Here is a 13,078-nt window from a genome sequence, read left to right on the forward strand (position 1 = left end):
TGTTTGAGCTCTAGTTTGTACCATGCACCGAGGCGATGTGCTTGAATTTTGGGACCACCCGAATTTTTTTGCACTAACAATTGAATGGTACCACCTTGCTCAGCTCGTCGTCTTGATTCTTATGGGCTAAGTCACCAATAAGCGCCCCGGGGGGTCTCAGACCTTTTTTTTTTTTAACTCCGAATGGAGTTTAACTCCTTCCTTAGGAATACTACAGTAGCCGAATCCCAGAAATGTCAATGCTACCAAAAGTCCTGCGAAAATCTTGCCCAGGTATAGGAACCCACACAACTACTCAGATCTAGATGGTGGATCTGATGGATCTAAGAGATCTGAACGACGGAACTGATTGTTGCTGTGGATCTGATGGATCTGAGAGATATTAATGACTGATCTAATAGATCTGAACAGCGAAAGTGGTTGCTGTTGCGGCAACAAAAACCTCACTTGCAAGATCTGCTCTGGCAAAGATTATGTGTGATCCAGAGATAGATCAGGGAACTATGGTCTCCAGAAGTGTCAGGTGCTACAGATCGCAATATACATAAGGTTCTGACAGTAGTACTCGACCCAATTTTTCAGGGCACTAACCAAGGAGGATCAACTGTACCCTTAGTCGTACAACCCGACTACCCTATCGTATGGACGAGTAATCTCTCCGAGTGCTATTCTCGGTGGACTGTAGCAGCAAGATGGCTGACGGTTTATCTATGGCGAGGTTACCAAGGGAGCTAGGGGGTTTCCGATATACCCAAAGGGTACTTGGAAGACAGTCTGTGCGTGGTTCTGTCTAATGTGCTACTACTCGAAGGGGTACCCACAGGGGTTACAAGGGAGTCCAACAAGTGTGACCACCTCTTGTATTTCCTGTGTGCATGCCTCCTCAAATCCGTAGGTTTATGTGCTCAACGACAGATCCCATGGTTTAAAGATGCCAGAACACGTCCCTAGCCGAGAAAAGAAAATTGCTAAAAATTGGAGATCCCACCAGCCTTGGAAAGCGCTCTGATACCACTTGTTATGCTCTTAACTTGCAAGACAATACCAAAATACCAAATATGCAAAGAAATATACCCAGAACATAAAACAATGAGCAATAAGAGCAAGTATTTTATTATTCAGAAAGTAATGTTCACTTGCCTCTTCAAGGGGGCAACCTCCAATAGAGCTGAGCTCGATTACAAAAGAAGACACGATGCTCCTCGAAGGGAGTCTCTATCCTTTATATAGGATTCATACATGAAATACCATGGGGCAATACCATGGTTCTTATTAATACCATCTATCTAATACCATGGCCCATTTACAACTAACTGTGGTCCCATCATTAAATGCGGGTTAACCACTTACAATTATTAATATGGGCTTTATTGACTCTTTACTTAACTATAACTATGACTCGATCTTATTACATAAATAAGGGGGTTAGGGTGGCACCTTAACACCAAACCTGTTCAACAGATCTCCAATGTACTTCGTTTGGGAAAGGAATATGGACTTCGGATGTTGGGTTACTTCAATAAAAAGATAGTAATGAACATAGCCCAAATCAGTCATTTCAAAACGTTTCTTCAATTACTTCTTTATGGATGCAATGTAGCTTTCATTGTTCCCTGTCATCAAAAGATCATCTACATATACCACAAGATATACAACTGTTTTGCCCACTTTCTTGACAAATAAAGTTGCATCATCAAGATCATAATGTTTGAAATTGAGTTTCAGAAGATGCTCAGTTAGTTTTTCATACCAGGCTCGCAGTGCTTATTTGAGGCCATACAAGGATTTCACAAGTTTGCATACTTTATGTTCATGCCCTTTCACAGTAAATCCTTCAGGCTGGGACATAAAAAAATTCTCTTTTAGATCTCCATTCAAGAAAGAAGTTTTTACATCCATTTGATGGACTTTCCAACCATTTTGAGCTGCTAAGGCAAAAAGTGTCTGGATGGTAGCCCATTTTGTTGTGGGGGCAAAAGTCTCCTCATAATCGACCCTTTCCTTTTGTGCAAAACCTTTTGCCACAAGCCTGGCTTTGTGCTTGTCAAGTGAGCCATCAGCTTTATACTTGTTCTTGTAGACCCACTCGCAGCCAATTGATTTGGTTCCTAATGGAGGATCAACCAGCTTCCAAGTGCCATTCTTTATCAGGGCATCATACTTCTTTTGCATCGCTTCTTTCCATTCATCATGAGAAGCAACTTCCTTGAAGGAAGTTGGTTCGAAATCTATAGACAAATTCAATTCACAATCATAAGAAACATCTATATCAACACGTGAATCAGAGTCATCTACATCACCTCCATTTTGCCAGTTTGAATTTCCAGTTCCTGTCTTTCCAACCTCATCAAGATGAACACTTTCAAGTGTCTTTATCAGCCACTTTGGGGGACCTTTCTCAGATGGTCCAGGCTGCTCCGTTGATTGAGTTGGAACTGAATCGAGATTGAGTCTCCCAATTCTATCAATCACATCACTTAAAGCATCATCCGTTGTTGGAGTTTCATGTGGGTGAGAGAGTGCTTCAGAAGAAGATTCCACATGTTGATCTAGTTTAGGAATCCTCCCTTCAAGATGTGGAATCTGATTATCAAATTCTTGAAATGATTTTTCATTTGCGAATCTATCCAAGCGATCAAGTTGTTGCTCAACAACATTGACAGATTTGGATGATTCAAGAAAGATTACATCTCTAGATACAACAAACTTTTTATTAACTTCATCATAGAGATGGTATGCTTTGGAGGTGTTTGAATACCCCAAGAAGATACACTTACGACTTCTTGCACCAAGTTTGTTTATATGTACCTTTCCTATCAAGGCATAACAGGTGGAACCAAAGACCTTGAGATGCTTTACCAAAGGAATGTGCCCATACCACATTTCATATGGAGTCTTGTTTCTAATAGCATTAGATGGACATCTATTCTTTATATATATAGCACATAGAACTGCATCAGCGCAAAATATCAACTCTACGTTTTTGAAAAACATCATGGAGCGCACGATATTTAAGATTGTCCTATTCATTCTTTCAGCTACCCCGTTTTGTTGGGTATTATAAGGCACAGTTGTTTGATGTTTGATCCCATGTTGGCGAAGATAGTTTTCAAATTCATTTGAAATGTATTCTTTTCCATTATCAGTGCGAATAAATGTATTCTTTTCCATTATCAGTGCGAATAGAGCCAATATGAGATCGTGCATCATTTTCAATCCATTTATGAAAGTTCTTGAATGTTTGAAAAGCATCAGATTTGTTCTTCAATAAATAAACCCAACACACTCTGGTGTAGTCATCAATAAATGTCATCATATATTTATTTCCATTTGCAGAAGGAATAGGCATTGGACCACATAAATATGAATGAATGAGTTCAAGTTTTCTATGTGCTCTCGAATGTGAATCATGAAAACACTATTTGCTATGCTTTCCTAGAATGCAAACATCACATTGCTTAAGTTTTCTAGGAATTGTAGGCAAACCAGCAACACCATTTTTCTTCAACAAGTGGAGGCTATCATAGTTCAAATGCCCAAATCTAGCATGCCATAATAAACTTGATGGAAGTGTACCTTCTTCATAATGAGAATTGTATGAGAAATGTTGTGCACAAGCAGAGGTACCTTGCAGCTTGAGAAGCCTTTCTTCTTCTATTCCCCTCATGAAAAGTGAGTGGTCAGATGTTTTTCTCACCTCAAGCTTGCCATCAAACATATGAATGGAGTGACCTTGCTAGCGGATGTGGACCAAGGACAACAAGTTTCTCTTCAGCTGTGGGAGATATAGAACATGATGCAGAAGGAAGTCTGGAAGACCAAGAAATTTGAGGCTGATTGTGCCAAGCCCTGTTGGCTTGATTTTTGATTGGTATGCAAAGTATACTGCTCCATCAACATTGTCAGTAATTTCTTCAAAAAAATCTTTTCTATGAGTCATGTGGCAAGTTGCTCCTGAATCAAGCAACCAATCATTTTTCCAAGAAGCAAGTGAAGCATTAAACAAGTCTTTATTTACTCCGGTATTACATTGTGCCACAACATTATGAAAGGATTCAGGTGCTTTACCTTTGTCTGTGTCATTAGTTTTACCTTTGGGTTGGTTTCTTTGCTGCTCAATTTTTTCCCAAGGTAACTTGCATGTAGAGGCATCATGTGATCCATTTCTTTTGCAGCGTATGCAATGCAAATCTGACTTTTCTCCTTGAGAGTGTCTGTCCCCCTGACTTTGAAATATCTTCCTCTTCCTCTTCGACCACCTCTTCCTCTGGAAGAACCTTGGGCAAGATTCTTTTCTTTTTGAGCAAGGCACACAGCCTCTTCAAAATATTCAGGGGTTGTCTTCTTTCCAAAAGCTTTCTCTCTTTCAGCAAATTTTTTCACAAGAGAGTCAAAGGTATTATCTTTGAAATTTACATTTGCTTGCAATGACTCAAGATAATTGGAGTAAGTAGGATAAATTGCCTTGAGAAAAGCGATAATAGGAATATCCAATTCAACCTTAGTTGCTTTGATATCATGCATTATAGATTTTACTTCGGATGTAAGAGCAAGAGGATCATTATTTTGTAATTCAAGAGGGAAGAGTTTAATAATGAGTTGAACAACTTCAAGTGCAGAATGTGAGTCATAGAGTTCTTTCAGCTTTTGTAAGGCTTTGAAAGCAGTTGAAAATGGCGAAATATGGCGACTCACCTCTTCACGTACAGATGTTGCAATTAATGCATAGGCTTTGTTGTTCTTATTTTCCCAAATGGCAAACTATTTGTCTGAGGTATGCTGTTTTGGCTCTTTGTCTCCGTCTCCAATACACACTCCTTTCCACAACTCATTGAAAATGAGGGTGTGTTTTATCATCCGGGACCACTCAGGATAGTTCTCCTTGCCAGTGAGAACTATTCCCACAATAGATATGATTGAATGCATTGTAAAATCTATGTACTATAAAAAAATTACTTCTGCTGGCAAAAATGTGCTTAAAAATAATACAACCTTATTCTTCCTTCTTGATTAGGTAAGAAATTGATTTAATATACGAAAAGCAGAACTATATTATATCCATATAGAATATTACCATTTTTTTTTTTGCATTAGAATATGGTTGCAATTCAAGAGAAATAAAAGATAAACAATATCAACTACTCAAAAGCGAATCAAAATTCTGATGCAAATTGGAATTTGCCAAAAACTTGGACGGAAATATAATAGACAATATCATCCCGCGAGTATCAAGATATCATAACTTGCATGAAAGCTTAAATCCTATGCTTTACACCTTGACTGCATACTTTTTCATTGGAAAATACATCTCTTTCTTTTTCTCTCTCCCAGTCTTCAATTCTTCTAGGGATGCAAATCAAGAGGCAAGTACTTCTTTTTCAGACCAGCTAGCCAAAGAGCAGAACTATATTCTATCCATATAGAATATTAGCGTAGCGGAGAGAGTAGCGTAAAGAACCTAGAACCTGGAGAACTAAGGTTTGAATGATAGACATAGCACGAATATACGGTTTCATTCATGTGTGCCAAAGCTCTAGCAACTAAAACCCTATAGGTGTATATAACTTCTCCTTTCTCTGCGTGACAGTAAAAAGAACTCACGTAAGTATCTTATAGAACCTCCGAGCAAGAGACAATTGAAACATCAATTTGGTAAGTAGAAGAATGTTTGTACAAGTCTAGAAGATGAAGGGTTTCACCCAAAGTAATTGGAGTAGGGCCTCCTTCTCTCGAGCGGGCAAAGAATGAATGTTAATTAGGGCCTATTCAATGAATACGGTTAACCAAACCTAACCATCTTTTGGTGAGCGTTTTGTAGGAGCAGCGTAAAAAACAAAGTTATCTGACGAAGCAGAGAATAATGGTAAATAGTAGATGGAGCAGCGACAGGAGCAGCATAGCGGGCTAGTGGAAGCCTGAGAGCTGCCAGGCTAGGATTCAGGATTCAGTGTCAGAATAGGGAGTTACAAAACAGAGGGAAACCAAAAATGGTGTTGGCTCTAATAGACCAAGCAGTAACTCTTCAAAAACAATTAGTTCATATTCATTCAGGTTGTTCTTTATTATATACATGAGGGAGAGACTGTTCACTTCATCTTTGGGTGACTATTCATATTTCTTATTATTTATTTACATCAGTTACACTTATTCACTCAATCGTGATGATTAGGTGTCAACAAATACTATAAATATAAGTTTATAGAAGATGGTTACCATAAAATGATCACACTCTTCATTATATAACTTATTGGATCTTAAGTCCCAGCCAAGGATTTTTATAGCGATCCAACTTCTTCCCAATTACTTTCATTATCTCATCCTTGCGAGATATGGGAGCCTCTCCCCTTTCTATGTTTTTGACTATCCTGTCATAATCTGCAGAGAAAAAGTTGTACTGAATTTCAGCAAACTTCTTGAAAATAGGTAAGGCATGTTTTTCTGTATAAATAGGTTTTCAAGATTAGCTCGACAGTTTCTAGCATTCTACCTAAATTACAAGAAAATAATGAATCCATAGCATTCAACTACTCAAAGAAATTCACATCTCAACTTCAGATCCCAAACTAACAAGCCATGAAATTGCAGAACAAAAAACCATAAAAGAGAGATCTACTCTCTTGCAGTGATAAAAAGGCACTTGAAAGATACTAAAGAACCGAGTATTAATTCAAATCAAAACATTACCATTTAACTCCTTGTATCGTTCTTTGAAAACATTCGCATATTTCTCAACTTCCTCCTCAGTTTTGCCTTCCATTTCAGCGGCAATGCTTTTAATATCATTCCGCCCATATTTTTCACAGGCACGCACAAAAGTATTGAAATCTCTACGAGTCCAATTGGAAAAACCCTATAAAAGTATACAAATGTCAGTTTCACATGCTTTGAATAGCAGCTCTTCTTTCTCATATGAAGGCAATAAAATGCTTCCATATACATAGTCACCTCCTCCAATAGCTGCTCTTTCTCTTCTTGTTCATCAACTGTAAGTGGTTCTCCAACATCTGTGATTGCAGTAGTAATATAAAAGCCTTAATAAGGTTTACAACATGGAACAAAAGTGTCAGTCCAGAGAATGAAACTAACAAAATGACTACAAAGCATACCTTCCGTGTCATCTCCTTCCCCAAGAGTATCTTTTGCTTGATTTCTTTGGTGTGTTTGCTATAAATACCGAGGCAAGGAATAACAGCAGGAAGCAGTTTTCAGTAGCATTAACAATAAGAATAACCATTGTAAGGCATAAATGAATATAATACCATAATGATGAAACAATACAAACAACCTCTATTTACAGTTTAACAAAAATGCATGCCGATAGAGGAAACAATATTGCAAAAATAAACATCTAATCCAAACAATAAACGATTAAAACCATAGCAAAATGTTATACATTATAGCTATCAACCAGCTCCCCAAATTAAACATGCCCATGTATTTCAAAACAGAACCAACCATTAGATAGCGAACTTCCTTCTCATATAGCTCCGTTAAACGTTGAACATTGAAAAATTGAAAATCATGCCTGGAAAACAAATTTAAAGGTTCAAACAAAAATGTCAACGATCATGTTATCATATACAATAAGTATAAGGAAAATCAGCATCCGTACAATTGAGGCATGCGAGGAATGCGAGGCTCTCTTGGTTTTGCTGGCCCGCCCTGTCGCATTGCTTGTTTGAAATAATCTGACTCAGAGTAGCTGCAAACCAATCAGAAAAGCATTAATAACTTCATAAAAATCCAGTTATCAGCGACCACTCTCGAAAAGTCAAACTTTTCGTCCTTTTTATTCCATATAAAAATCAGTATGCACAAATTAGTACCAGCGTTTGAGTGGCATACTTCTCAAAAGCAAAGCATAATTAAAAAAAAAAAAAAAAAATCTCTCACACCTTTTCATTGTCAAAATCATAAAGCTCAGCATCTGCAACAAAAATATTCAGTTAAATTATTAAACTGATATACAAAGAGAATTTCTTCATAAAACAAATGGCTCACTTTAATGCATTTACTTAACCATCATAGAAAACCTTTCCTACAAGGTTTCTCATAATTTAAGTATTTTTTTCTTTGGAAAATGCATTCCGAAGAAACCCAAGGTACTTCCCCTCGTTCCAAGGACAGTACGAAAAGTAAAGTGGGCCACATAGACTCTTGTATGCTGAGCCAGTAAGGACATCAACTGAGGCCTAAATAGGCAGAGGCAACCAGCCCGGGACTTCACCCCAAGACCTCATGCTTGCTATTCACAGCTCTAAACCACTTCAGCTAAAAGAGAAGTCTCATACTGTCGTCCATCTTGAACTTGATTGCATCTTCTGTGAACTTCTTCATCTTTGAATCCAGCTCTGCTGTAGCCTCCTCGCCTTTCGCAATAAGTCGGTCAATATCTTCATCAGTTATGGTGCTATCTTTGGAGCTAAATACCATTTCTGCACCAAACCTCACCATCTGCAACAACTCATCCTTGTTTACAGCTGTAACAAGTAGAAAAACAATCTTTGTTAGTCCGCACTGTCAGAACGTAGAACTAAGACATTAAAATATCTTATCAATAGGTAACATAATAAAATCGTGACACTATTTAGCACTACATCAGCAAGTATAGTCAAATGTACTCGCATTGATCTATTTTAAAAAATAAAATGTCATCCATATTTTTAAGTAGTTCCCTGCATCGAGCAGGGTGCATAAATGGAAGAAAGAAGAAATTATGATTATAACTAACCAAGAGGGCATCCCATTCAAAATTAATGGTAGGGTTTATTGAAATTAGCCACAATTTCATTATCATCTCATCCATTATTTTACATTCATTTAATGCAATTGATTTATATAAATTTTGCTCGTTAAAGAAGAATTTTTTTATTCAAAATTTAAATTCATTGAAGAAATTCTAGACTTGAGGACATGGACTAGTTTCATGAAAAAATAGTTGATATATATGAAAAAAATGAGGCTCTAAGGATAAAGATATAATCAAGTTGTAAAGGAGTCAACTATTGAATATGGAAAAATATTGATGTTCAATAAATAAACTTTATTTGATGAAGACCTTAAGAAGAATGGAAAATCCTTGGGTACTGCTCCTAAGATTTTCACAAGTTGTGTGCAATGTTTACTTGCTCTAAAGAGACTCAAAGTGAGTAAGAAACGCTCCAAAATTGTATGAAGTAGTATCAACAGCTTAGGGAACTTTTTTGGGGCATTTCCCATGGTAAGATGACTCCTCAATTCCAGTCAAATTCCAATAACACTAAACCAATTCCACAAATTAAAAGATTCAATAGCAAAGTATTCTACCCTCACCACTTGTGAACATTTATGCAATTGTCATTGTGAACACCTCCACCTCCCAATCATCAATAGGAGACACTATCCCTTAACCTATCCACATACAATTTAGGATTAAGTGAATAAGAAACCATGTGCAATCGCAGGTTAAAATTGCCCTACCTCTAAATGACAAGTAGAATCCATTGTGTATAACTCTTATCAATTGCGTAAAACGTTGCTTACCCATTTTATTCATCAACATGCATTTGCAATTTCACCATGTGCAATGGCAAGTTCAATTGTCCTACCACTAAATGAAAAGTACAATCCATGTGTAGAACTCTTGTTCAATTTCATAAAACCTTGTTTACCATTTTGTTCATCAACGTGCAATGGCAATTTCAGTGATGAAATCTTGCAATTGCATAATTATGTTAACAGCTCCATGCAATTACATGCTTATACATCTTTGCAATTGAACTTATGGTAACCTTCTTTACGGGAAGGCCTTACCTCTCAATAATGGGTGGAATCCATCATCTAAAACTCTTGTTTAATCACACAAAACTTTGTTTATCCCTCTTGTTCATCAACGTCCAATTTCAATGTACATAATGAAACATTGCAATTGCAACATCATGTTAACAGCTCCATTCAATTACATATTTATAATTACATATTTATACACTTTTGGGACATATGGTAGCCTTATTTTTAAGAGAAAGCTCGTTTTTCCTAGAGCTAGTTTACTTCTATATACACTAAAATCAAATTATAAAGTTACCTTACTGTGTGTAAGCATTCTTTAAATTTCTAAAATCTACATGTGCAACATATGAAATTCATCCTCTTTCTGCAAAGTTGATATTTTACATAACTCCCTCTTTAAAGACACTCAAAATGTTCCAAGAACCACCACTTCCTATTTCTAACATTTGACTCAAATCTAATTATTCTTTAAAGTTGAAAGAGAATCAAAAGGGGGCATTCTTATGACAAGGAACATCCCTCAAGACATTCCCATTAGACAAGGGGTGGTTCAAGGATATCACCAAACCAATCCATTGTGATTCAAAGGTGATAGGGTATAACACTAACCCATTCAAAATCCCTGAGGCATTAGGGATCCAACAAATAAATCTTAAGCCACCAATTCCTAACGACAAATCCCCATGTAACACACATATATTATGTTCCTTATTCTAGTTAAATATATGAAGTATTGCACCACACATAAGGCAATCTAACATTAAAAGAGGAAAAGTTAATGTTCAAGATATTCAACTAGTTGACAAGCCTATATACTTGAAGACACATTTTGTGCATTCCATTTCAATATATCCAATGTTCAAAATGCAATAAATTTTTTTGGCATTTATGACCAACCAATAGTTAAATTTAAATCGGATTTATCAAAACAAGAACCACACCCAAACCAAAAATGCAAAACCAAGAACCAATTAACTGCAACAGAAGGAAAAAAAAAAAAAAACCAACCATAAACTATATAAGTTATTTGAACTTTCACAATTTATGTAAATCAATGTAAATCTAAACCAATAGAAACCAAATCTACTAAGTTCGATTGTGTACAAAACATGTAAGGGTGAATGTAGCATACTAGAATCAGGTGCAAAACTTATCTAAAACAAAATAAATGAACATTAAGGCTCTAAACAATCTCAACAAATCATCAAAATAATCCACAAGAGACCCACAATGGCAAAGACAAAGGTGCTGTAGATAATAATGTGTTACTAAATCCACCAGGTCTTGAGTTGGATGCGTAAATCCACATCTCAAATACAGATATGAATATAGATCCACATAGGCTCTAACCTGTAAACAGATCCTTCAAACCCAAAAAAATCCCATGCTATTAAAACAAATCATGTAACACCTAGCTCTCACATGCCAAATCCCAAACAAATAACATTTTGGTTTATTTTTACTTTTTAAAGGATATTTGCTCCTGGATAGTTGTATAAGTTATTAATTACCTATAGGTTGTATAGCACACAATAATGTTAAAATGTCTAACATAAGAAATTTTCAATTTTCAATTTTTGATAATGCTAACATGAATGCTTTGAGACAATACATAGATAATAATATATAGTGTACGAGGGATGGTTGTGTCATTAATAATTTAATTAGATCAAATCCCATCCAACTATAGGTGAAAAGTCCTCTTAGAACAATATGATACATGCACTATAGCAAGTTCAAACAATGTATAATGTTCATTTACCAAAATAACTAGATGGGAATTTCTAGATTTTAAAGGCAAATCTTAAGGAAGATGACGAGTTCATCGTGATGAGGAATTGAAATATTCAAATGATGAGCATGTAGACCCATTTTTGGACATATAGTTCGACCTATTCTACATCATCATATCACTAGAATGATCATTGATGAGACACTCAATTTTATACTTACAATTATCATTTTTGTATAAACAATGATGCATCATGATTTCAATCTTCAAATTTATGAATTATATAATAATTTCAGTTCTAATATTGTGATTCACGATGGTTTTGATTTTTAACTTTGAATATGTTTTAAAAAAAATTATATATATATATATATATATATATATATATATATATATATATATATATATTGTATTTTTTGTACATGTCATTTCCCCACTATATCCAAATCTAGACTTTTCGAAAACATGGTGGATCCATATCTATTTCCATTACCTCTAGAAGCTAGAATCTCTAAGGGCTAATCCAACCAAGTGCTACATAGCTCTTGTATCCCAATCATCACAAAGCAATCATACATAAGAGTTTATAATGCTAGAATCCTACAATCCCCAAGATGTATAAGAACAAAGTTCCATTATTTTGCTTCATATAGTGTTGAAATCTATGTTACCATATCCACATGGGCCAAGTGAATGAAACACAAATCCACAATGAACCAAATTTAGATACAAATCCATCTGATCTATGTAGGATCTACCAAGGATATGATTCTAGAAGGCTGAGAAATGCATCCCACATGCTAGAAATCACCCAACTTGACTACATATCACTTGGGTTTTTTGAAGAAAATCCAACAAACACAAACCCATCATATGCAAATCACCCAATTCATTGCTTGATTTGAGTTTTTTGTATTTTGGCAACTTGATTTGGGTCAAATTTAATGTCGGTGTTTTTGTAACTTCTAAATCCAAACCCTATTCACCCATTATAATAACACAATGACATGACGAATATGTACAAGGTTGAGGGAAATGACAGCATAAAGTACATGGGCAACATTATAATTATACATGTACACACACACATTATAATTATATTTTATGTCTTTTCAATTGGGTTTATCTCAATTAATTGGGAGGAATGATTAGTATCCCTACCCACCGAGGTTCAATTCCCAAAAGTGGCATGATGATATTTGATGTAATGACTTCGAGCCTTGTTTAAAATGACTTGTCTCAATAGGATCAGAATATGCATATTCCTTATATGAAATATAAAGGCATTTTCCACTTGAAAAAATTATACTTTATGTTTTATTTTGGAAAATTTTAAAATCAAAAGCTCATAATATATAAATTATCAATTGGGGTTATTTTGGTTAGTTGGGAAAAATGGCTATTATCTTCCCCACCGAAGTTCAAGTCCCAGTTGGTAACGTGATGAGCTATAATGCCTTAATAATTCTTGCTGCAATGGCTGTGTGCCAAATGAATATTGGTATATTGGCTCCAAGCCTTGCAAACTCCCAAATGAGTATACCTATGGACTAGCCTCGTACCAACAGCCTCATTCTA

At 35.8% G+C, this 13,078-nt stretch overlaps 1 pseudogene; it reads right to left on the minus strand.

The window, feature by feature from the left end:
* Positions 1-6,165: 6,165 nt before the first annotated feature.
* Positions 6,166-13,078, minus strand: part of LOC149200866 (ISWI chromatin-remodeling complex ATPase CHR11-like) — a 45,739-nt pseudogene continuing 38,826 nt past the window's right edge.

The sequence above is a fragment of the Pinus tabuliformis genome, chromosome 2_1 (genome assembly GCF_031772625.1).
Source record: "Pinus tabuliformis cultivar Carrire ecotype Pingquan chromosome 2_1, CPIR1, whole genome shotgun sequence".
NCBI classification, from domain to species: domain Eukaryota; kingdom Viridiplantae; phylum Streptophyta; class Pinopsida; order Pinales; family Pinaceae; genus Pinus; species Pinus tabuliformis.